Genomic DNA, 23,542 nt, shown 5'->3' with positions numbered 1-23,542 from the left:
CGCATACTGCTTGTATACTTTTTATTTTAGATTTTAAAACATATGGCTCTAAATCATAACAGAGTAAAATAAGTAAGCAAAAGGAAAATTAGATAAAAATTAACTAAATCCTCATCTGTGATTAAACACACTTAAAGTCTTCCTAGACTTTTTCTCAGATTCCTATTTAACTGTTGCATGTGTGTACTTTGGAGCCTCTCAGCTAGGTCTGGTGCAACAAAAATCTCATATATTCCTTTTTTTTGGTAATCATCACACTTCTTGGTATATCATTAGTTTCATTCCACTGGTTCGAAAAATTATGATAACAATATAAATATGTTTTTTTGCATGGTGAAATTTGAGTTTTGAAATGTGACCCCTACATATGAAAATTCTATATCTGTGCACTTTGAAACTATAAACTACTAAGTCTCAACATATCGGAGGTTCATATATAATATCAATTACAGTGATATTTTTAAGCTTATAAAATTATGACTTCCCTGTAGCTTTAAGTGTCATAGTTATGAGGTATGCCTATGATATTTATGAAGGACAATTTGCCAGCTTCAATCTCTTTTTTGGGGGATTACCCTGCCAGTGTATAACATAGACTAGTGTGCAAGAAATGTAGAAAGGGAAGTGATCATCAAAATAAGAGCTCGGAAATATACAGGAAAATTCAGGAAATAGGTACTGTGTGAGAAAGGAAAATAAGAAAGAAGAAAAATAATACGGGTGCTCAAATTTTCAAAAGGAAGAAATAAATAGGGGTTCTCAAATCAAATGCTGATTTTAATATTTATTCAAGTCACCTGGGGTATTTGTTACAAAAGCAGATGCCCAGGTCCTGCCTAGGGAAATGATGATTCAAAAGATCTGAACGCAGGCCTAGGAATCTGGGTGGGCCTTCGACAACCATTTAAGAAATACTGGAATTGAGAGGGCACAGAATTAGAAAATGACACATGGTAGAGATTAAAAGCATGCCAATAAGGGTTTACCCTTATTGGGGGCATTTTCTGCCACAGGATGCTAAACCTGGGTATTTGGAGATCTTCTGAAAGATCCTAGTGTATGTCTAGATTCAAAATCTTCTTCTGTGTTACTAATACAGTATCTAAGATAACACGTTCACCAGGACTCAAGACTACAGGTTGATACCACGGAGTAGGGCTAAAATCAGAGTCAGCCCACAGTTAGGGCTCAGGGGAAGGATCAGTACTTTAAAATGACAATAATCTAGGAAAGTCTCAATATGGCTAGAGTAAGCCGTTGTGCTAGGCTTATTATCTGTCCTCTGAATTTCAGACCACTGTAGGTTTTAATCTCATAATTATGAAAAAAATTATCTCGCTCACTTCAAGACCCTAAATCAGGGGCACCTGAGTGTCTCAGTTGGTTAAGCAACTGCCTTTCATGCAGCTCATGATGCCAGAGTCTGGGATGGAGCCCCACCTCAGGTTCTCTGCTCAGTGGGAAGCCTGCTTCCCCCTCTGCCTGCCACTCTCCCTGCTCGCCCTCTCTCTGCAAATAAATAAATAAAAATCTTAAAAAAAAAAAAAAAGACCTCAAGTCAACCCTTAGGTCTCTCCAGTTGACTTGTCCATGAAAAATGAATAGCAGGCATTCTAAGCGGAGTTGAAAATCTTCTTGTAGGCACGCAGTATATAATTTGTCTTTTCCTTGGTTTCCTGGGAGGAAGCAATTGTTAAGTTTCAAGTAACGCGCGGAAAGGCACCTTGTGGGAAAGAAAGTGGGTTTTTGCCACTGTCTTCGCTTTTGTGAGCATCTCTGGTCAGATGGGTAATTAAAGTGACTTCTAAGTAGAAGCGCGTGGAGAGTGTTAAGGTCTGTAAGATGATCACTGGACCGCAGGCAAGAAATGGAGAAAAAGCCAGAGCTGCTGGGAATGAGCAGTGAGAAGACCCAGCAGCGACGCTCGCTCCCCAGCACTGCCCTCGGGGTACCAGGTGGAGGGTGGGCACACCAGCGGGAGGGAGGCCGAGGCACACACATGTATTTTTTTTTTTTAAAAAAAGCAAAACCCATACGGCTTCGCTCCTGCCAGGTTAGCAAAGTGCCTTTTCCGGGAGCTCGGTAAAGAAATGGTATGTGTTCGGGAGCTGTTTCAACCTGTCCACGCCCTACCCCGACTTCCCCAGAAGACCTGCAAGCAAAGGAGGCTCGTGCCATTGCCCAGCCCCGGCTCCCGGGCTTCCAGCTTCCCCAGATGCCCGAGCCCCGCCCCGCAGGACGTCACAGGAGTTGCCTCTCGGTGTGGGCACTGCGGGGACCCGGGGCAAAGTTTGGATCCGATCCACTCCTAATTCGGTCGCCCGTGGGGAGTGGGGTTTGGCCGCAGGGGCGCCCCGCGGCAGCAGCAGCAGCGGCGGCAGCAGCAGCGGTAGCAGCGGCCGCCTGCGAGCCGAGCACGGAGCCAGCCCCCGCCGCCGCCTCCTCCAGCCGGTGCGGGGCCCGCAGCACCGCCAGTGCCTGCGGCTGTCACGCCGCCAGCAGCGCGGCCCCTCCGCCGCCCCCTTCCCCCTCCCCTCCCCTCCCTCCCCTCCCCTCCGCTCCCCTCCCCTCCTTCCCCCGCGCGGCCCCAGCCCTCACGCTGTTATTTGCGTGACTGACCCGAGCCGGGCGGGCGGGCGGGAGGGAGGGGAAGGCGTTGGCCCGCCCACTCCTTCCCCTCGGGCTCGGGGCGGCACCTCCTTCCTCCTCATTGGCCGCACGCCTGCGTCCATCACCCCCGCGCAGCCTCCCGATTGGCGGACGGCGCACTCCGGGCGCTAGCAGGGCCGAGTGACTCCGCCGGTCCCCGGCGCCTCATCTCTCCCTCCACCCCCCACCTCAACGTCCACCCACCGCTCCCCACCCCCCACCCCTGCTTCCCCCGCCCCGCTCGCGGCAGTGTCCTTAGAAGACTCATTGGGCCAGGGGCGAAGCCAGCCGCCTATGGAGCCGCGCCGTGATTGGCCGACGCCCACGCCCGTCGGAGCGGCGGGGCTCGCCATTGGCCACTCGCTGCGCGGCGCTGCCCGCCCCCCCACCGCCTCGCCCTCCCGGTCGCCCCCTCCCCTGCCGGCGCTGCCTCGGCCCCCTTTCCCCGCCCGGCCCCGCCGCAGCTCCCCTGTCCAGCTGGGCGGGGACTGCTGTACGACTCTGTAAAGTCTGTGAGTCACTGCACAACCCATCAATCCAATTAAATGTCTTGAGCGAGCCGAGCAGGGGGTGCCGCCGCCGCCGCCGCCGCCGCCGCTCGCCCCGCCGCGGCCGCCCCTGCTCGCAGCGCCCCTCTGATCCATGGCTGTCTGTCTGTACTTGCTACGGTGTAACCTCCTCCTCCTCCTCCTCCTCCTCCTCCTCCTCTCCTCCTCCTCGTCCTCCTCCTCCCTCTCCTCGGGAGCCGCTGCAACTTCCCCTGTGCCAGCCTCCTCTGCTTGGGGACTGCAAAGGCATGGGATAGCTCCAGAGCCACTTCCATCTCCCCTCCAGCCCTCGCTCAATCCCTCCCCCCCGCCCCCTTTAAATTAAAGTCTGTTCCTCGCCTCTCGTCCTTTTAGAGATTTATTCGTCTATTATCTCCCCCGATTTATTCTCCCTCCCCGGGGCCGGGGGGGTCGCAGGGGCCGGTGGGTTTATTTTAGGGAAGGGGCTCTGCACCCCCCACCCCTCCCTCCCACCCCCCCACCCCCGTCTCTCCTCCTCCTCCTCCGGCGGTGACTTGATTGCCCCGCTCCTCTCCGCTCCCACCCCTCGAACTCACCGTCCTGCACTCGAGTGACGCACCGACACCCCCCACCCCCCCGCCCACAGCCCAGACGTCCCCTCCCTCGCTGCCACCCCGGCCGGTCTCGGAGCTGGACCCGCTGCAGACTTCCTCGCAGAAGGGTGAGTACCGTGTTGGGGTTGGGGTTGGGGTTGGGGTTGGGGTTGGGGTTGGGGGGAGGCGGTGTGGATCTGGAAAAATGCAGCCTGTCCACTCCGGGGAGGGCAGGGATCACGTTGTAGGCTGGAGGTTCCTGGTCCGGCGTGGATTCGAGGTGGCGACTGCCTCCCTCGCTCCCTCTTCCCCCGCCCCTCGACTCCTTATTCACCAGCTTTGCTGTATTTCTAGGTATTGCCAGACTTCCACCATCGGGGCATTATCACGCTTATAAAATGAGCGGTAATGGCATATGTTTTTTTTTTTTTCTTTCTGTCTTTAGGATGCTTAGTGAGCGATAAATAGTCAGCGATGGGATCCCCTAGATCTCACTGACCTGCAAAAAGTGTAAACCCCCTAATGAGTGCATTTTACTCTAAATCACAGTTCAACTTTTATTTAATAAAGGCGAAGCAAAAGATATTTCTGGTTTGAATGTGTGGGGATAGAGCGAGGGAAGACAGGTTGCCTAGGGGCACGGCTTAGGTATTTTTATTTTAAAATAGTTTTATGGGTTCCCTTTTGGGGGGAAGAATATGCATTCCGTATTAAAGACCATGAAGTCTTTGAACCTGTTGGAAGAAAGCAAGGTAAGATGGAAATCCAGCTTGACACTTCATCTCTATCTCACTTCTATTCAAGCGAGGCATTACCGCACAGAATTTTTTTTTCTCAGTCCCTAGGCACAGTGGGATGTGTTAAGGATAAATATGGATTTTTTTTTCCTCTTGATATCCATTTTTTGTATACTTCGCTGCTCTTAAGAAATGTCATGCTACAGAATTTTGTAGGATTTAATTTGGTTTCTTGATTGTGGGTGACTCAGAGGTACAGATACCTGCTGCCCCTATATCCTTTATGAGAATCTTGCCTTAGGCATCTTTCATATTTAATTTGAGATAAAAGTAAAAATTATGAGAAACAGTTACTTTGAATCGGCTTCTGAGGTCACTTTTGAGAATTCAGCCTATTTAAAAATGGTAGTACTCTTTTTGAATCAAGTTCTGGTCTAGTTGTCCACAAGATTCAAATTAGGCCAAACCAAACATGTTTTGAAATATTAAAGTACAGGAAAGGCCTCTTAGTAGTTCATTCTCTCCTTTTCTTTCAGACTAACCAGAATAAGTTGTTACTAAATTTAATTTTAAAGAATAGACTGTTCCTGTACTGAAATCTGCCAAGTTTCTGCAGAAAGATTTCTTTTTAAAGAGCAGAAATGTGTTTATGATCAACCCAAAGTAGTAATGTTGACTCAAATGTAAATGCTATCGTAAGGAAATGCTTGTCATAAGCCCCCAAACCTTGCAAAGTGTTTCAGGAAGACTTATACAAAGCCTTTTGGAATTGTTTAATAAATTTTTTTTTTCTTTTGGCCTTTTTCATGAGTCTGAGACTGAATCATTGAGAGGCCTTTATAGCATAGTGGAGCCCTGCTGCCTGAGTTTGAATCTTGCCACCTACCCTTAATGGCTGTCTGACCTTGGGCAAGTTTCAAACCTGGCCAGTGCTGGTTTTCTCCTGCAATTGGAAAGGATGACTTCTCTTCAAAAGGTTGATATAAAGATAAATAAGAGAGTGCGTGTCACAGAACATGGGGTGTTCGCTGTCCCATCACCATCACCATCTGCTGAGGGGATGTCTAGTGTAGCGCTTCAAAGTGTGGCCTTTAGAACCAGACCCTTTAGGTTCAAGTCCCAGAATTTCCTCTTGTTATCTTTGTGACCTTGGTCAAGTTAACTCAAGATTCCTCATCTGTAAAGTGGGAATAATGGTAGCATTTGCTTCATAGGGTTAGTGTGAGTTTAGAATGAGTTGATATATGCAAAGATCTTGACTAGTGTTTGGTAGGTCTTTTTGAACTTAATTCTCTGTAGTGTTTCGTGTATGTTTTGAAACACCAATGGCTGTATTTTTTAGAAGTACATTTTTGGTAAAGATAAAGATATATTGCCATCAATGAAATAAGCAGAATTCTTATCAATATGCATGATGTTTTGTTGGATTTATACTTTTAAGCTGGAGTTTATATGAGTCTTCATGATATTTAGTTATTAGATGAGTTGGTCCCTCTTTCATTTAAATCTGCATCACAGAACGTATATATCTTTATTATAATGGTACCTATCACACATTTGCTGTTATCTTCAATTTTCTCTTATACTAAACAGAAAGCCCCTTGAGGGTAAGACTCATTTTTCATTCAAAATTTAATCTCTGGTGCCTAGGAGAGTGTTGGGTACATAAAGACGCTTAATGAATGCCAAATAATAAATTTTAAATACTGTTATTCTCAAGTTGTTTATGACTAGTTGAATGACATTTTAAGTGATACTGTGGAACTGTGGAGAATATTATTAATATTGCTGAATTGAATTTTTACATTTTCAATTATTATTTTTGTAAATAGAGAGTAAACAAGGGGAATTGCTGTATTACTTACATTTCATTAAGAACATATTTTTCATTTTGAAAATTAAACTTAAAATAGTCTGAAAAGTGCGTGTTGAATACTTTCTTTTGTTATCTGACATGTCCATTTTTTATTGTGAGACTTTCTGACACCCAAACTTTCTGTCACTAAGTTGGGTGTTCCTATAATTAATATGAATTATACAAATTCTATTTTGAGTCTCCCAAATGATGATATGATGTTGTTATTGGCTTCAGAATTAATAATAATAAAGAGAATTTATCATACTCACACTGTGAAAATAAAGCAAACATCATTTCCTTAAGGACCAAATCTTCATTTCTCTTTCCACTCAAGACTAAAAACTCTTTTTCTTGAGCACTCTTAATAAATAATTAACTTTTGAAATAGCTGTAGTAAGTAGTGTAATAGGAATAATAAAGGAGGTATATGTAATTAGTAAGTAAAACACTTAAACTTTAAACTTCCCTGCACACTTAATAGGCATTACACAATTGGGGAATATATATATTTTTAAATAAGCAAAATTGATGGGGCCTACCAACTGCTTCATTTATAGAATCATTCTGTTTTACTTGTCAATAAAATGCAGTTTAATTACTGTGCCCTCTGAAATTATAAAATGCAAGAAATGACTTTCATGAAAGAGAGATCCTCAGCAAAGAAACCTGAATACTAATCTACTCAGGAGTGTACAGTGTTTCATAACATTATTAAAACTTTTCAAGTATGTGCGCTATCTACTACACCGTGGTATACATAATCCTTTGTTTAACTGAATCATCGGTTACCCAATTTAGCTGAATGTATTGCATTTTTATTGGCTAAAACAATTAATTTAATAAAATTGCCCTTTTTTATCCATATACTTTTAAAGCAGCCAATCTCAAATGAAACTTAAAAACGTTAACTTATGGACACTTAGAAACTACACTTCAGCGTCTGGCCTGTTTGATGGAAAGTTGCTTATTTTTTGCTTGACACATTTTAGCATGACATTGTTGCTGTCGTTCATATCTCTTTACCATTTTTGTAAAGTATTTATTAGCATTTTGCAGATGTATATGATGGGTCCAACTTTTAAAAAAGCAATGTTTCTGATGAAGAATTGCTTGGAAAGTAGAGGAGAGGGATAGAAACAACTTTCAGGACTTGTGATTTCTATCCCTGTCTTTTAACATTGAGAAAACGAGTAACTGTGCACTCTGTTAGTGATCGAAAAGAGAGGAAATAATATGTGCATTATCTGTTGACCAACTTAGAAGTAAGGTCCATGAAGTTCTAGACTGAGCAGTGCTACTGATTGGCACGTGACCTTGAGCAGGTGCGCTTCACTTCTACTCTCCATGTTCTTACCCTTTCAGTGGGAAGAGGGAAGGCATTGCCCTGCCCTCACTCAGAGAGGACTTTGTAGGGGTTGTAAGTGCTTTTTAAAAGCACTGGAGAAGGGCAAAATGCAAGCAAACACAAAATAAACATTAGCATTTAGAAATGGATGTTTGTTTATCATTATTTAAAAATTGTAACCTTTTAGATCTTTTGTCTGAAGGACATTTTTCCTTTTAACTTTGTGTTTGAAGAGACTTCTTATTGATGTGTTCACAAGAATGTGTAAGCTACCTTTTAAGAAGACAAGGAACTCTGGTTTAATTGAATGGGATTTTAATGTTGCCACCGAATTTTGGTATATCCTGAGTTAGAGCAGATGTTGATGTTGAAGAACAAAGTGTGTATCAAGGAGATAACTCATTTCATTCAGTTAAAGCTTGTAAAACCTGCACATACTTTGTAGGAAAGAAATGTTGAAATAGATCAGATTCCATTAGACGTATATTCGAAGAGAAAAATTAATCATATTATTTACTTTTAAATTTTAAAAGGATTACTTGGCTGTAAGAGCTTTCCCTATGCTCATTTATTTTGTACCTTGAATGCACTGAAATATGCACATTTCAGAATATGCATAGTGACTCGGAAGATTTCACTTATTATAGCTAATCTTTTATTTGGGAAGGTGAGTGAAGACACATGTGGAAAGGCTGTATGTTAGGCAACTAGTTTTTGTTTTTTTTTCTGTCTCTAAAAGTGAAGTTAGCAGTCTTTAAAAGTAAAAAGCCTAGAGTTGGCACATTATGTAAGTTTCTTTGAATTTAGCTTTTCCTCTCTCTTGGTTAGTAGAGAAGCATTGTCACAACCTCATGACATTACTCACTTTTTAAAGTTGAAATGAAATTCTAGTGTACTCAGAGTAATACCTATTAAGACAAGTGGGACATATGAGAAGTATTATTTATTCCATTTAATATTAGGTATAGGGAACAATGATCCTCAAATGCAAGGTTGCTAAGCAGAAAGCAACTTTTAAAAATATATTGTCCTTTTGTCCTTATTGTTCAGTTTCCAACTGATGGAAACTTGGGGAGTGGTCAGATTTCTTCTCCACTTTTGAATTTAAAGTCTACGTTGATGTTTATAATTTTGTGGGGTGATATGTATAACTCTATAGTACTGTATGTTTACTTTTAAGCTATTAAATAAAATGATCAAGACAGTTCATCCTTTATCTAAATTTGATCTGTTTTTCACAACCCTCTACCCCTTGTACTACATTGTTTTCAGTTTTCTTGGTGTTTCCATGAGTTTCTTTCTTTTAATGCAGCATCTTTCTAATTTGCTCCATCTCCTTTTCGCATTGGTTTCTTTCCCCTCTATCACTGCAGGTTTTCTCCTTAGCTCTCTTTTGCCTTTGCCTCTGTGTAAGGTATAGAGGAGGGGTTTTCATTTAGTTCAGTCTGCTTTTATGAGACTGTGGCAACATATAAAATTTTCTGTATAGAAAATTTGCTTGGCCTTATCTCAACAGATGAACTCTCGGATCATCTTACCAACACAAGAAAGACTTCAGGGGACCATTTTGTAAACCTACAACTAGGTCTTGGCTTATGTGAGGTACTAAAAAGGCAAAACTGTGACATGCTTATTATTTACTGCTTTTCTGTTCGCCTCTCTTATTGGGGAATACCCACAGCATTTTCCCCATCCATGTTACCTTGAGACATCTCAAACATCCAGGCTTTCTGGTGCACCTTTTGCTCCGTGTCCAGCGTGCTGGCAAGCTCTGGAGCTGTCTCAGCAGTGACCATTGCCACCTGACCATGTTGGGGGCGGCTGGCCTGAGAACATCACGTTAGCCGGAAAGAGCAGCTCCTTTGTTTTGTTTTGTTTTGTTTTGTTTTGTCGTTAACTCCTTAAAACCAGACAGAATGTCAGACCATGTCCACTGTGAGGTTTTCCAGGGTTCACCATTGTTGGATGATTAATGGTTCCTGGTGAAGTAACCATCAGCTTTATTGTCTTCCATGGCTTCAACTCAAATGAAATGTATCCCTTTGAGTTAACTTTTGTTTTGATTTTAAGGGTTCTTTTCACCCAGAAAATCAAAGGGTATGAAAATGAATATGTATTTTTAAACAAAAAAGATTTACATAAAAATCCTTTGGGTAGAAAGTTTCCTAAGGACCCACATCCATTGATTTGGAGAGAATGTTTAATAGTTTCCCTAAATATCTGACATTATTCAGACATCAATAGTAGAAAACCTTTCAGTTTTATTAAACAAAATTACTCCTCCTTTTGATTTAGATAATAAACAGTCCATTGCTACTTTTTTTTTTAACTTCAACAAATATAAGATTAGATAAGCTGTATTTTAGTGTTAAGGAAGAGATTTTTCCAGAATTGTACTTTGTGAAACCTATGCCTCATAGAAAAACTTGATCTTTTTTTTTTTTTTTTTTTTTAGGCACACCTGTATCCCTTTCCTCACTTCCATTCATTCATTTATTCAGTTCATTCAACAGATATTTATTGAACATTTACTGTGTACCAGCTATTCTTACTGGGGAAAAGAGTCAAATATTCCTGTCCTTGTAGAAATTACATTCCAATCCATTCTGGTGTGTATAATGCTTGTTATTTACCATATGCAATAGTCATAACTAAACATTGTGTAATAATGGCCTGGAAAAAAGTAAGATTTCTTCATATGGATTTTATGTCCTTCAATTTGGCATAAAAGGAATCCTAACTCCTGAAACAAAACTCAATTTGAATGGACGATTATCATTTGAGTTTGAGCTGAAGTGTTAAATGCCTATAATGTTGCTGGATGTTTCCACCAGAAATCCTGCAATCAGCCTCATTTATGAACCCTGGGTAACCTACCAGTAGATACAGTTTGAAATTTCTTCTTGGTTTTCTTTATACATTTATACATTTTTTAATTTATTTGATTATTTACTTATTTATTTCAAAGAGAGAGAGGGAAAGAGGGCCCACATGAGTGGGGGGTAAGGGCAGAGGGAGAGGGACAAGCAGATTCCCCGTTGAGCAGGAAGCCCTATGCAAGGCTGGATCCCAGGACCCCGAGATCATGACCCGAGCTGAAGGCAGATGCTTAACACACAGGTGGTCCTTCTTTACACTTTTAAAGTTGTTTTCTCCTTTTGCTTTGTTTTCTTTGTGACAGAGCCTGAAAAAAAATGTGTAATGTTGAAAATTGCACAATGGAAATGTGGTCATCTCAGCTATATTGCACAATTAACAAGAAAATCTTAAGTTTGCTTTGTCTAGTGTACGTAAAGAACTAATTTTGGGGGGACGCCTGAGTGGCTCAGTGGTTGAGAGTCTGCCTTTGGCTCAGGTCATGATCCCAGGGTCCTGGGATCAAGTTCCTCATCAGGCTAACCACAGAGAGACTGCCTCTCCCTCTGCCTGTGTCTCTGCCTCTCTCTCTCTGTGTCTCTCACATGAATAAATAAAAATTAAAAAAAAAACAACAACTAATTTTTGTCTCCATGATTGTCAAAACCATGTAATTCCTTAAACAAACAAATAAAACCCTTAGTGTACATTTTCACCCCAGATACTAGATATATCTAAGTGTTTTTGCTGTACAGACAGCATTAATATGATACGATATAATATAATGATTTTTATTTTTAAATTTTTATTCATAAATATTTGATAAATGTCCCAAGTGCTTGGGGGTATCAGAGACTAATAAGACATGGCACCTGTTCATAATTGTATTCACAGCCCTGTTCGGGAGACAAAATATCCCCACACGGAAATCAAATCTCTTCTGTTAGGCAGTATGGGATTTAGCTTGATGGGAAGTCTCCTGCAGGCCACTCCAGTAAGCTGAGCCCTTGGTCAAATGGACTTGCCTCCTGGAGGCCCTGGCTAGCCTTCATGGGACTCCATCTATCCTGTTCAGTTTGGGCAAAGCCTTAAGAGAGGCTTTCTTGGTGCCTTAGGCACCTAAGGGCAGTGCAGTCCCCTTTCTAGCCACTGCAAATGCTCAGCAAGGAAGGGAAAGGAAAGGGAATGGAGCCCACATCCTAGCCATTTCTTAACATTCACTAGCAAAGCGTGTCAGAGGCAGAAACTTCGCCTGTGAATGGAATGTGTATATAGACACCATGGATATGGTTCAGGTTCTTGAGGCCAAAAAATTATTCCATAGGTTTGGGAAGACTGATATATTAATGGAGGCCCTTTAAACAAGGGGAGTTTCCTGAAAAGCAGAAGCAGCACTCAGAGGCGAGGAAAAGAAGTGTAGACTGCTGAGGCTTTTGGCCGTCACTCTTTCTTCCTTAGTTTTGCCTGGAGCAGCCCTGCCTGGGAGATAGGCATGCTCTGGGCCTGATGTGCCAAATTTAGCAAGTCTGTATGTAATGCTATAATACGTAGATACCATCCTTCTAAATTGTTTTGCTTCAGAATTGGCCAAAATTCCTGATATGTGTGTATTTAAATTCTCAAACAAAGATCTGTGTGCCTATGGCTTTTGTTTTCATTTCCCTAGATATTTGAAGGTATTAATAAGCATCTCTTTGTTTTTAGAGTACATCTGTTTGTTTATTTGGACCTCGTCTACGATAGAATAACACATCACATGCTTGTCTCTTAGTTTTAAATTAGAAGGAAAAAAAAATCCAAAGCCTTAATGTGTATTTTATCTGTTGATAAAATGTTTTATCTGTTGAAGGTATTTGGACACTTGTGTATAGATTTCTTTATTGGTGTTGTTATTGTTTTAAAAAACAATTTCTATCAAGAAAATTATTTCTTTTCCTGAAAACTATCTGGGCAAGAACCATCTCACATCTATTTGATTTGAAAGGCCATCTAGGGTAGTTATGTTCATCATCTTGATTGCTATGGTGGTTTCAGGGATATACACATATGTCAAAACCTACGAAATTATGTACTTTAAATCTGTGTATATCAATTAAACTTTTAAAAAGCCACTTAGGTCTTAAGGTATATTTTCAAGATAAAATCTCCATTATAAGAATTATATTTTTAAAGTTTGTAATTTGTTTTTTATTTCTCGCTTTTATTTTATCTGTCATTTATTCACCTCCGTCCTATACCCCAGACACATATATTTTAAGAAAGACAAATAGAACTGAGGAGGCCTATGCGTCAGCTGAAATTTAGATATGGGACCTTAGAGAGCTTTTTTCCATATGTAAGGCTCACTGGAGTATCTTTAAGTAAATTGTACACATTTGAATTTAGAGAATTAGAGTTGTATATTTTTCAAGAAATCCTCCTTTCCTTGTAGTTTAACAGATTATGACTCATCTTTGGCATGGAGTAAAGAACATGATTTTAGTAAGACCTTCTTTTTCTTAAAAGAGGTTAAATGGCTTAATGCTTCCTCTTAAATATTGTCCCCCCCCCTTTTTTTTCCATTTTATAAACTAAATTTTGGCATGCTGAACTATAGACTCTATGAATAGATTTGTTTAGGAAGAACTAAATCTGCTCCACTCTTCATGCCCCATGGTCTTGAGCACAGCACAGAAGGCTTAATATATGTTCTGTTAAAATGATGATTTGCTATTAATTGAGTATTCCTTATGTCACCCAATGTATGTTTCAGGGAAATTTCTTTATTGTTGGAATAATGCTTAAGTTTAAAACCCTGGCAATTTTTTATGAATAACAAATAGTCTAGAAAAATTTTCAGAGTTATCTTTACAGGATTGGGACTATCAGAGTTGTGACTTGAAAGTTGAGGCTCTTTCTACCATACCAACCATACACATTAGGATTACCCGTGCCCAGGGCACAATCCCAGGGTGAAGCCCTCATTTAAGAATTTTTTTTAATGCCGCCAGGTTATTCAATGTGTATACACACTATTTCCTCGCAAACTTTATTCCCCCACACTCAAACTTTCTATTGTAAAACTTTCAAACATGTAGAGAGCTGGGAAGAATAATTCAGCAAATACCTGTATTCTCTCTACCTAGACTCAGTAATTATTAACCTTTTGCAGCATTTGCTTTATGGCTCACATTCTCTTTTCTCTACATATATACTTTATTGTACCATATGAAAATAGGTGTCAGACATTGTGACTCTTTACTATTAAATACTTCAGGACGCATCTCCTGGGAATAAGGACATTCTCCTACATAACCACAATACCATTATGACACATAAGAAAATTAATAATAGCTTAGAATGCTCTTTAAGACCTCAATTCCATTTATTAAAGGCATATGAATTCATATTCTACTAAAAATTAAGTGCATATGAAATAAATTCTTCAGAACATGAAATTCTGGGAGTTCTTGCTAATGATTTGTTTTTCCTCTCTGTTTGCTTAAAACGTTTTATTGAGATAAATGCATTTTCTTATGTATGGCGAGGTAAGAACCTTCCTAGCTCTCACATCGCATGATCATGTAATGAGAAAAAATGTCACTTACCAGAGTTCATGCCACAGTGGTTCATGCAAAGTTCATGCCACAGTTTCGAGTTAGAATGATATTGGTTCAAACACTTGCTCTGCCACTTACTGCAGGTGACCTTGTAGATACAAAATTCTATATTAGTTAGGATGCTGTCAGAAACTGCCTTCAAGCTCACTGGAGTGATCAGGAAATTTATTATTTTACAAGAAATCCAGAGGTAGGGCAGGCTCTGGGGTTGGTCAGTTCTGTCGTTTGGGTTCTTAGCATAGCCCCGCCATGCCAGACTCCTTACTGGCTCCAACTAGTTTTGGGCTCCTCCCTCAAGCTGGTTCACATCCATACTTTATGCCATTCAGAGGAAGTCAGAAACCTCCCCACAGGTGTGATCTGTCAGTCTTTCTGTCTAATTGGACATCTCTGCCTACTTACGGACCAGCGACCGGGAATGGGGTTTTCTTAGGGAGAAGAAGGGAGGAATGGACGTTGGGTATACCACTAACAGTGTTCATCACTCCTCCAAGCCTCTGTTTTCTTTGCTGTAAAATAGGAAGAGTGATGTCTACTACTTCTATGACTATCAACTGACATAAAAGAGGTAAAGCAACAAACACAAAACTGATGCTTAATAACGCCAATTCCTATTTTATATCTCTCCTTTTCATTTTATAAAAAATTCTGTCTTTCTTTGACACTGTCACACTACATACTAGTGAGCACATAATAAGTGACTCTTCCTTACCTGGTCTCTTGTGCATTCTCTCACCTCAGTATGTAAGGCAAAACATTTTATGTGAGCTTTGTAGATTGGTCAGATACCCTCCATTAACCTGTTTTGGCCCATCTTATGTTTTCTTATATATTTCAGCTTCACTTTATATTAATGCAGAGCCAGGGAAGTGAAACTGTCAACAGTGGGTATGTATTTATCAAGATCCAGATCAAATGTGAGCAGAAATCTCTTTAATGTCACTATCTGTAAAAACAACAAAGTTGAGATAGATTTTTTCCCCTTTTATTAAAATAAAATAAGTGCACCATGACCTGTGAAAAAGTCAGCAAAATAAATTGCTATATTTGAAATATAGTATCTTATTTGCCCAGTATAACCCAGATCTTTGATATCTTGGGAAAACCTAGGCTTATCATCATAGTTTAGCTACTCTGACTTCTTCAGAACCTACTTTCTAAAAAGAATTGTGTCTTGTTTACCAGCGGTTATTATTTTTTTTTTTTTGATTGTTTGGTTTTGGCCTTCTTTCACCTACCGTGAGAAAGTCATCTTCCAAAGTTGTGTTTTCCAATATGTGTGAACACTGGAGGGTCTATGTTCAGACGTGCCCTTTTCAAAATATGTAGAGGATTGTCATATTTTTCTCCCTATGGAATTTTTAAAGCACTTCTGAAGCACCTATGAAGTTCTGCAGAATTATTACAAGCCAATCACATGGGAAGATCATCACCCTGTTTTTGACTTCTCTTCCTAAATAATCAGATCACTCTTAAAAGGAAGCTATTGCTCCTTCTTGACCTCTCAAGTAGAATATTGAATTCCTGTTAACCTCCATGACGAGAAAATAAAAGAACAATGACAAACCCAGTATCTCTCCCGACTTAGAAGATGCTGAACCCTGGCTCATCTTTTTTCCGTTACAGTTTTTTTTCTTTGTCTTTAATTTTGTTGTTGAGGTATCTATTAATCTAGTAAGCTCTGTGAATACTGAAAATGGTCAGATTTTGAGTGGTTCCATTTATAAGTCAAACCTTCTGCTGGCATGAATCATTTTAGCCAGAGGGATATTTCTTATTTTGATTGATTGATTGATTGATTGATGTATTTATTTCAGAGAGAGTGAGAAAGCATGCGTGCACAGGCAGGAGGGGCAGAGGGAGACAGAACCCCAAGTAGACCCCGTGCTGAGTGTGGCGCCCAACGCGGGGGTCAATCCCATGACCCTAGATCAAGAACTGAGCAGAAACCAAGAGTTGGAAGCTCAAATGACTGTGCCACCCAGGTGTTCCCAAAGAGATATTTCTTAAAGGGACTTTTTAAGTGTGTGTTGATGTTTCTTATACATCTCAATGTATAAGAATGCTATACTAAATGTTCTCTGAACATTTAGTTATGAAGCAGGACAATCAAAGCAGAACTCTGAAATAAGTTATAATTTTATTTAAGAAGCCAGCTAAGGGATGCTGTGGCTATAACTTTTTTTTTAATTTTTTTTTATTTATTTATGATAGTCACAGAGAGAGAGAGAGGGGGGGGCAGAGACATAGGCAGAGGGAGAAACAGGCTCCATGCACCGGGAGCCCGATGTGGGACTCGATCCCGGGTCTCCAGGATCGTGCCCTGGGCCAAAGGCAGGCACCAAACCTCTGTGCCACCCAGGGATCCCCGTGGCTATAACTTTAGTTAAAAGTGCTAGAGTTTTAGAAAAAGAAGTTTGAAATTTGTATTGCATTTCCTCAAACTGCTATTGGTTACTTTAAAAAATGGTGACGTTGGGATCCCTGAGTGGCGCAGCGGTTTGGCGCCTGCCTTTGGCCCAGGGCGCGATCCTGGAGACCCGGGATTGAATCCCACGTCGGGCTCCCGGTGCATGGAGCCTGCTTCTCCCTCTGCCTGTGTCTCTGCCTCTCTCTCAATCTCTGTGACTATCATAAATAAATAAATTTTAAAAAAATGGTGACGTGATTATAACTTATGAAACCTGATTTTGTCTGGGCAGATTTTTAATTTTAGTGCCTTGCCGGAAAGTTTTGTGGACAAGATTCCCTTTGCTGTCTAACAAATGCTTTTACTGTTTAGTTAAGGTTTGCTACCAGTGGCTCAGAGGCTAAAATGAAAAGTGAAATGGCTGTTGTTTCCCATCTAATACCAGATTTTATTTTTATTTCCACTATGCAGTGTTAAAAAAAGAAATGAAAAGAAAGCAAAGATCAAGATCCAAAAGCTCAAACTAAAATTTAATTTCCTAACTAGAATACGCCTGAGTTTTGCCATGATGTGAAGAGTCATACGTAGGAAACATTTGTTCATAGTTATACAGTTGGCCATACTAATTGCTGGGATTAGTAGTTGGATCGGCATGTATCCCTGTCTTCAGACACTCCATCAGGCACGTAAAAACCAATCAAGGCTTAGAGGTTGAGATTGACTCAACTTTTATAACTCCCTACTGAGAAATGTTTCTACTGTGCTTCTTGAGAGAATGGAACAAAAATCTAAGTGATAGTGGGTTGGAGAGCAGTGCATTAATCGCCTCTTTTTACCCAGGACTTTAACGATAGAGTAATTGCCAGAGCTTTGTCTCTGTATCTTCCTTGATTCTTTCATTTCTGTATTCTGTCTTGGAGCTTCTTCTGTGTTGGGTCTAAGTTGTATGGAATAGATTCTAAGGGCAAACTGCTTTCATCTCGGGTCATTTATTTTCACTTTTCATACGGAGTTCTTATTTTGACTGAAAATCACAGCATGATCAATGAAAAATTCTTGACCAGCTAAGAAAAATACATTTACAGTGGCTTTTAAAAATTATGTGGGAAAGAAATTATACTTGGAGAATCATTTTTGTTATTATTTGCAGAAGACCCAGTACCATGGAAGATTTTAGGGCCATGAATACATTTTGCCACTTCGAGCATTGTGCCATCCAATTTATAAATCTTCAACTGTATGCTGTGTGACTGAGTCATGAAGCATTTGGGGGTACTTACTGGCCATCTTGAGTTTTGAGAAGTGATTTTTAAAAAATATGTAGCTGGACAAAAGCAAAGGGTCATTTGAGAGTATTGGAATTGTGCTATTAAAAAACTTGAGGGACGCCTGGGTGGCTCAGTGGTTGAGCGTCTGCCTTTGGCTCATGTCGTGATCCCGGGGTCCTGGGATCGAGTCCTGCAGCAGGCTCCCAGTGGGGACTCTGCCTATGTCTCTGCCTCTCTCTATGTATCTCTCATGAATAAATAAAATCTTAAGTAAAAAGTTGAATGTCAGAAAATTTGTCTGTAATTAGCCAATACATTTAGATTTATTGTAAACCAAGTCATGGACCCTGTTGGTGGTACAGCCCGTCTTTCTCCCAACTGAGCATGAAAACCTGGTAGTACAGGGATGCCCCTGTCTTCTCAGCATTGTCAAGTTACACTGAGGCTCCTCTCACATGTTACCGCTAACATAGAGACTACCGAGTGGTGAGTGTGCTACACTGATGTGGGTTATGAAGTTTTGGTTTTGTTCTTTGCAGTACTTATGCGCCCTGAGAACAATATGATGACAACCGACACATTTTCTATTTGGACTAATTTAGGATCACCAAGGCATTTGACCACTCTTCTTCTTCTTTTTTTTTTTTTTAAATGTTTTGCTCTTGTGTGATGACTAGATGGGGAGATGGGCAACGAATCTATATTGGGGGTGATGGAGGAGAGGTGCTTGTTGCCACCACTTTTTGTTCATCTGTGTGATCATTTCATATGGCCTCTGGCAACTGCTCTGGTGGCCTCAGTTTCACTTCCTTTGCAGAAACTGTGACTTTTATTTTTGAATAATTGTATGAACAAGAAGGTGTTTTTTTAAAAAATGGATTTGCCATTTCCTAAAATAAAGTGGAAGCCTTTTGTTTGCTTATTCTGCTTCATCTTCCATTACCATTTGTACCCTGGTAGGCATGGTTGGTGTGAGAGTTAGCCTTTTCAGAGCTTTCCATTTGGTTTTTGTCCAAGGGGTTGACATTCCAGCTAGCAGTATCCCTACTTCTTCCTTGAGGAATATAAAGTGCATTGAGATGCACTTTGGAATATTTATTCTTTAATTTTTGAATACTGGATGCAGGTATTAGTACACGCTCAGTACACCATTATGCGATGAGAAGAAAAGAGACATGTTTATGACTAGCGAGAAATTCTTGGCAAAGGGGAGTTCTGTCCTGTTCAGTCAGTGACTGAGATGGAACTGAGTTTTCTTTTATTAGGTGTGTCTTTGAAGTTGAAATGATTCAGTAGTCGCCTGTGAGCATTAGTGTATTGAGTTCTTGGAACCCTTTGTACTCTCACCGAGGCAGTATGTGAAGCAGATGTATAGCAAGCACGTGTGTTATGACTTTTCTAAATAGTGTACCACACGGTGGATGATGTTTTAGTGGACGGGAATGTAGCAGTTACAGCGTGATGTGTCAAGTGGAAACTTGGGCACTTGGTCCATCCAGTTAAAACTGTCTCCTCTTCATACACCTTCATTTTTCTCAGTGCGCTCTATAGTGATCCTGTCAATTTGGCAGCCGGGCAACAAAAATCAATCCCAAATTGTTGATTTTAGAGTTTTAAGTAAGGTGGATAGGGAAAAATACTAAGTATGAGGATTACCATCAGTTTGGTTTCTCTTACTATTCCTCTTGCTGGTTGCTTTATCAGTTGACTGCTTTACTTTATATGCAGTTTTATTTCTTTAAAAAAAAAAGTTCATGAACTCTGTACTGGTTCAGGATGTGGGAAGCTCTGCTGTAATCACTGCTCTGTTCAGTCAATAAAATACTTGTGATTGTAAAACATCTGTGACTGTCAGACTATTAATGTTCCTGTGTGCCACCATTTTACCATTGTTCTGTATCATCATGGACTTGTGTGTTCAGGTATTCTTCACCATGTGAAGGAATGACGCTGATGACAGCCGTTTTCAGGTATAATTTATACCTACTTCCATATTTTTCTACAGGGTTTTCTGGCATCCTTTATTTTATTTTATTTTATTATTTTATTTATTTATTTATTTTTTGGTCATTCCACGTTAAGGAGGAGCCCAGAGATGGCCTTTCAGGTTTCTTGGTGTGTTTTAAGAATATGTCGCCTATGTTATTTGCTGGAACTGGCCGTAAAAAAGTTGAACTGGTGCCATATTTTTCATGCTACTGTTATGTCTAACTATAAAATGAAAGAAGTGCTAATAACACTTCCTACTTGTTTAACACGTTTTCCTCCCCAACTCTCAAAGGAGTTGGCCAATATCAGGCTGGATTCCCAGACCATGTTTCCATTATTTTCTAGTTCCTGTAGTGTATTGTAATGTTACATAAGACTTTCACTAGTTAGCTTCTTTTTTCTTACATTTTCCTAAAAATTGGAGACTAATATTTGTTGTTATCGTCCCCATTTCTCAGATACAGAGACTAAGGCTTGCCTTGGCTAAGTGTTTGGTCTAGCATTATATGATAATCAGCTGCAAAGCCAAAAGCAGAACTCAGAATTCATTCTCATTTGTTACCGAGCTGTAGTTTCTCCTCTTTTCAGCTATACTTATAGCAGGACCAAAGAAAATACATTTTCAGGTACCAAAACTATTTCCCACGTCTCTTCTTCAGTGTTCAAATGTTAAGATATACACTAGATTTATTGTCTGAAGTAAAGTTTCTGTGCCAGTTATTAACATGATCTGTTGCCATATTATTCCTGATTTGACTGCTATCCCAGAAGGTGATGGATCATTGAAGAAAGAATATAATGAATACAGTCCCTATTTTCTTTTGCCCTTCTAAATTTGATTTAATATAAGGTTGCTTTCTGCCAGGAAATTTCATGAATGGGCATATGTTAATAAGCCAGACCTTTTTCCCCCCCTCTTTACAGTAATAAACTTAACAAAATATCTCCCCAAAGTGGATTCAGTTGGTGTGTGTTAATACTTGAGTGAGTACTTCCTGAACTTCTAGGAGGAAGCAGCTCCAGCCACTCTGAAAATGAAGTCGTTCCTTATAAAACTTGGTTACTGCACTCTGATGAATCTATTTTGTGCTTTGAAATAGATCTTCCGTAATTCTTTGTGTTAGTGGATGTTTGTGGAACTTGAGCAGTCTGTTAACACCAGAAGAATTGACTGTTCTGCTTTAAAAATACTTTAAAAAAAAAAAAATCAAACAATGAAGTTTCAGGGAGTGGCATTTTTTTTTTCTTCAGAATGACAAAAGTGAAAGTTGCATTTTGATCAATTTTGATCAGGCATCTTAGTGAAAACGTAAGACCCAAAGTGTGTGCTGGTGCACACATACAAAGCAGTTTTCGTGTTCTGGCCCCCCCTCCCCGGCTCCCATGAACTGTCGCATGTATACACATGCCACACATAAAGAGTCCATTCTTGCTCACGAGCAGCTGAAGGAGGCTGGCCACTGCGGTCTTCTGCTCACTGGGAATTGGCAGCCTTTCTTCTCCTGTAAACAACAGCCTGACGTCACCCCGTGCAGCGGTGATAGCAGACCCACTTTAGAGATTCTCCGTTGGCAGCGCAGTTGAAGGCCTGTCACGGGCTTTGGTCACCTTCAGCCTCACTTGAGTAAACGTCATGCAGGGAAATTTGTTAATGTCAGGAATCCGGGGTAGGCCTTGCAAGCTGTCTCTAAAGTCTTTATCCTTGAATTTGCACATAGAATCCTAACAAGAAACTTGTGTGATGAGCGGGAGAACTGGACTTTTTCCCCGTTTTAGAAATGAGCTAACTCAAGTCCAGAGCATTAAAAAGTGTGCCAATGGTGGTATTACTGAGATTCAGGCCTCCTAAACACGGTTTTGTCTCTCTTCCCACTGTTTTAAGTAACTTCTTTAGTAATTGTTAACTGTTCTATTCTGTTACTTCCTCTCCCTTCTGAAAATGTGTGGAGATGATGATTTATGAGATTTTTTTTTTTCCTGTTAAGACATCTGCGCATTAAAATCAGATAGTCTTGATGCATTTGGGAACCCTTTGACAGTAAGGCAACCCACTCCCTTGTCTCAGAGCCTTTTGGAAAATCTAGTGTAAGTCTACACTCCCCAGCGTAATTGGAAAGATTTATTAACAAGATGATCCTGTTTTTCATTTGGTTTCTGAAAGCAACATAAAATTGAGAGAATGAATGATTACAGTTCTTTTGTGTTGTTAACTGGAAGAGACAAAACCAACATGAAAGAGCCATTCTATTAGTTAGAAGTCAGATTTTTATTGGGAAGGAGAGGAGAGTTGAGCCACTGGTAAGAATATAATTTATTTGTTATGTAAAATAGTTGTCTTTCTCACTTGGCCACTTCTAGTATATTTTCAGGCAGCTGCAAAAAGTGAAAAAGAAGACTTTTGCCTTCCATGATTTATAGTTAGTTGCATATATGGCTTTGGACTATTTTTTTTAAGATTTTATTTATTTATTCATAAGAGACAGTGAGAGAGGCAGGGACCCAGGCAGAGGAAGAAGCAGGCTCCCTGCGGGAAGCCCGATGCAGGACTCGATCCCAGGACCCCTCGGGGTCATGACCTGAGCCAAAGGCAGATGCTCAACCCCTCAGCCACCCAGGCGTCCCTGGACTACTTTAGGTTTGTAGATAACCCTTGGTTTTCTGTTTGTGACTCTGAGATGGTTTTTCACTGTGACATTAGGACTAGGCAGGGAGGGTTTTAAATATATGTAGATTATCCAAAAGAAATTACTTGTACTTTAACTTCTCTGCTGACTGCCCTAACCTGAGCCAGCCACCCTGATTTTGAGGTGTATGTTTAGGGAATGCAAACTGATGTTGATTTTACCTTAACCTTGACAGAAAAACAGTTAAAACTCCATGTATCCAAAAGGCAAATACAATTTTTTAAAAGGCTGCTATCTAGCGCTGCGCTTTGGAACACAGTAGGCACTCAAAAATGAATTTTAAATGAAGCTATGATAATCAGAAGTCAACTATGTTGGCAACCTCGATAAGCTAGCATCTATACAGGAGCTCACTGAAATATATACCCAAGGGAAAAAAAAGTGCATTTGGGGTGAAAAGAAATGTATTTTATTGCATGACTTAACATGAACCAAAAGAGCTATTTATTTTGCATTTTATTTATTATTTCATTGAGTGGGGAAAAAATCGTTTTTGCCTTTAAAAGATGATACTGCCGGCTTTTACAGTCCCAGCGGGCCGGAGAAATAGAGACCAAGTACATAAAAGAGAGAAAGCAGGTGACTACGCTTTCACTGTCCTTCCCTTCCACCTGTGGGTGACCAGGAATAAGGGGTCAGTCCTGGCCTCCAGTCGGAGCCCCTCAATCCTGCTGGGCAGCGACGTGGGACACCTGGAGTCACCGCTGCCCCCAGTGACCGGGCAGCAGGGAGCCTGGCGAAGCCCCCGGCCTGCAGGACGGGCCGGCTCTGCCACCCTGCAGGTTAGGGAGTCGTGCCCCAGGCTCTCAGCCTCTCCTGCAACCCAGGTGGGGGTCCTCATGGGCTAGACGCCGCCGGTAGAGATAGATAAGCGGGGGCAGGGGCGGGCGTGAGGAGCTCAGCCGGTGGGCCTTGGGCCGGGACTCCTGGGTAAGGGTCTTGGCTTCTGTTCCACTAGGGGGGGTGGGGTCTAATGTGAGCGGGAAACAAAGGGGGAATTTTACTTTTAACCCTTCATAGAAGCATTAGCTTTTTATTTTTAACT

At 40.8% G+C, this 23,542-nt stretch overlaps 1 protein-coding gene across 1 annotated transcript in view; it reads left to right on the top strand.

The window, feature by feature from the left end:
* Nucleotides 1-3,810: 3,810 nt before the first annotated feature.
* SERTAD2 (SERTA domain containing 2) overlaps nucleotides 3,811-23,542 on the top strand; it is a 113,567-nt gene continuing 93,835 nt past the window's right edge. Inside the window, exon 1 of the mRNA XM_055328550.1 lies at nucleotides 3,811-3,879. The gene's annotated coding sequence lies outside the window, so the exon portion shown is untranslated. The remainder of the gene's footprint in view (nucleotides 3,880-23,542) is intronic.

This window comes from Nyctereutes procyonoides, unplaced genomic scaffold, assembly GCF_905146905.1.
Source record: "Nyctereutes procyonoides isolate TBG_1078 unplaced genomic scaffold, NYPRO_anot_genome, whole genome shotgun sequence".
In the NCBI taxonomy this organism is placed as follows: Eukaryota; Metazoa; Chordata; class Mammalia; order Carnivora; family Canidae; genus Nyctereutes; species Nyctereutes procyonoides.
This window is presented reverse-complemented; position numbering and strand designations above follow the sequence as displayed.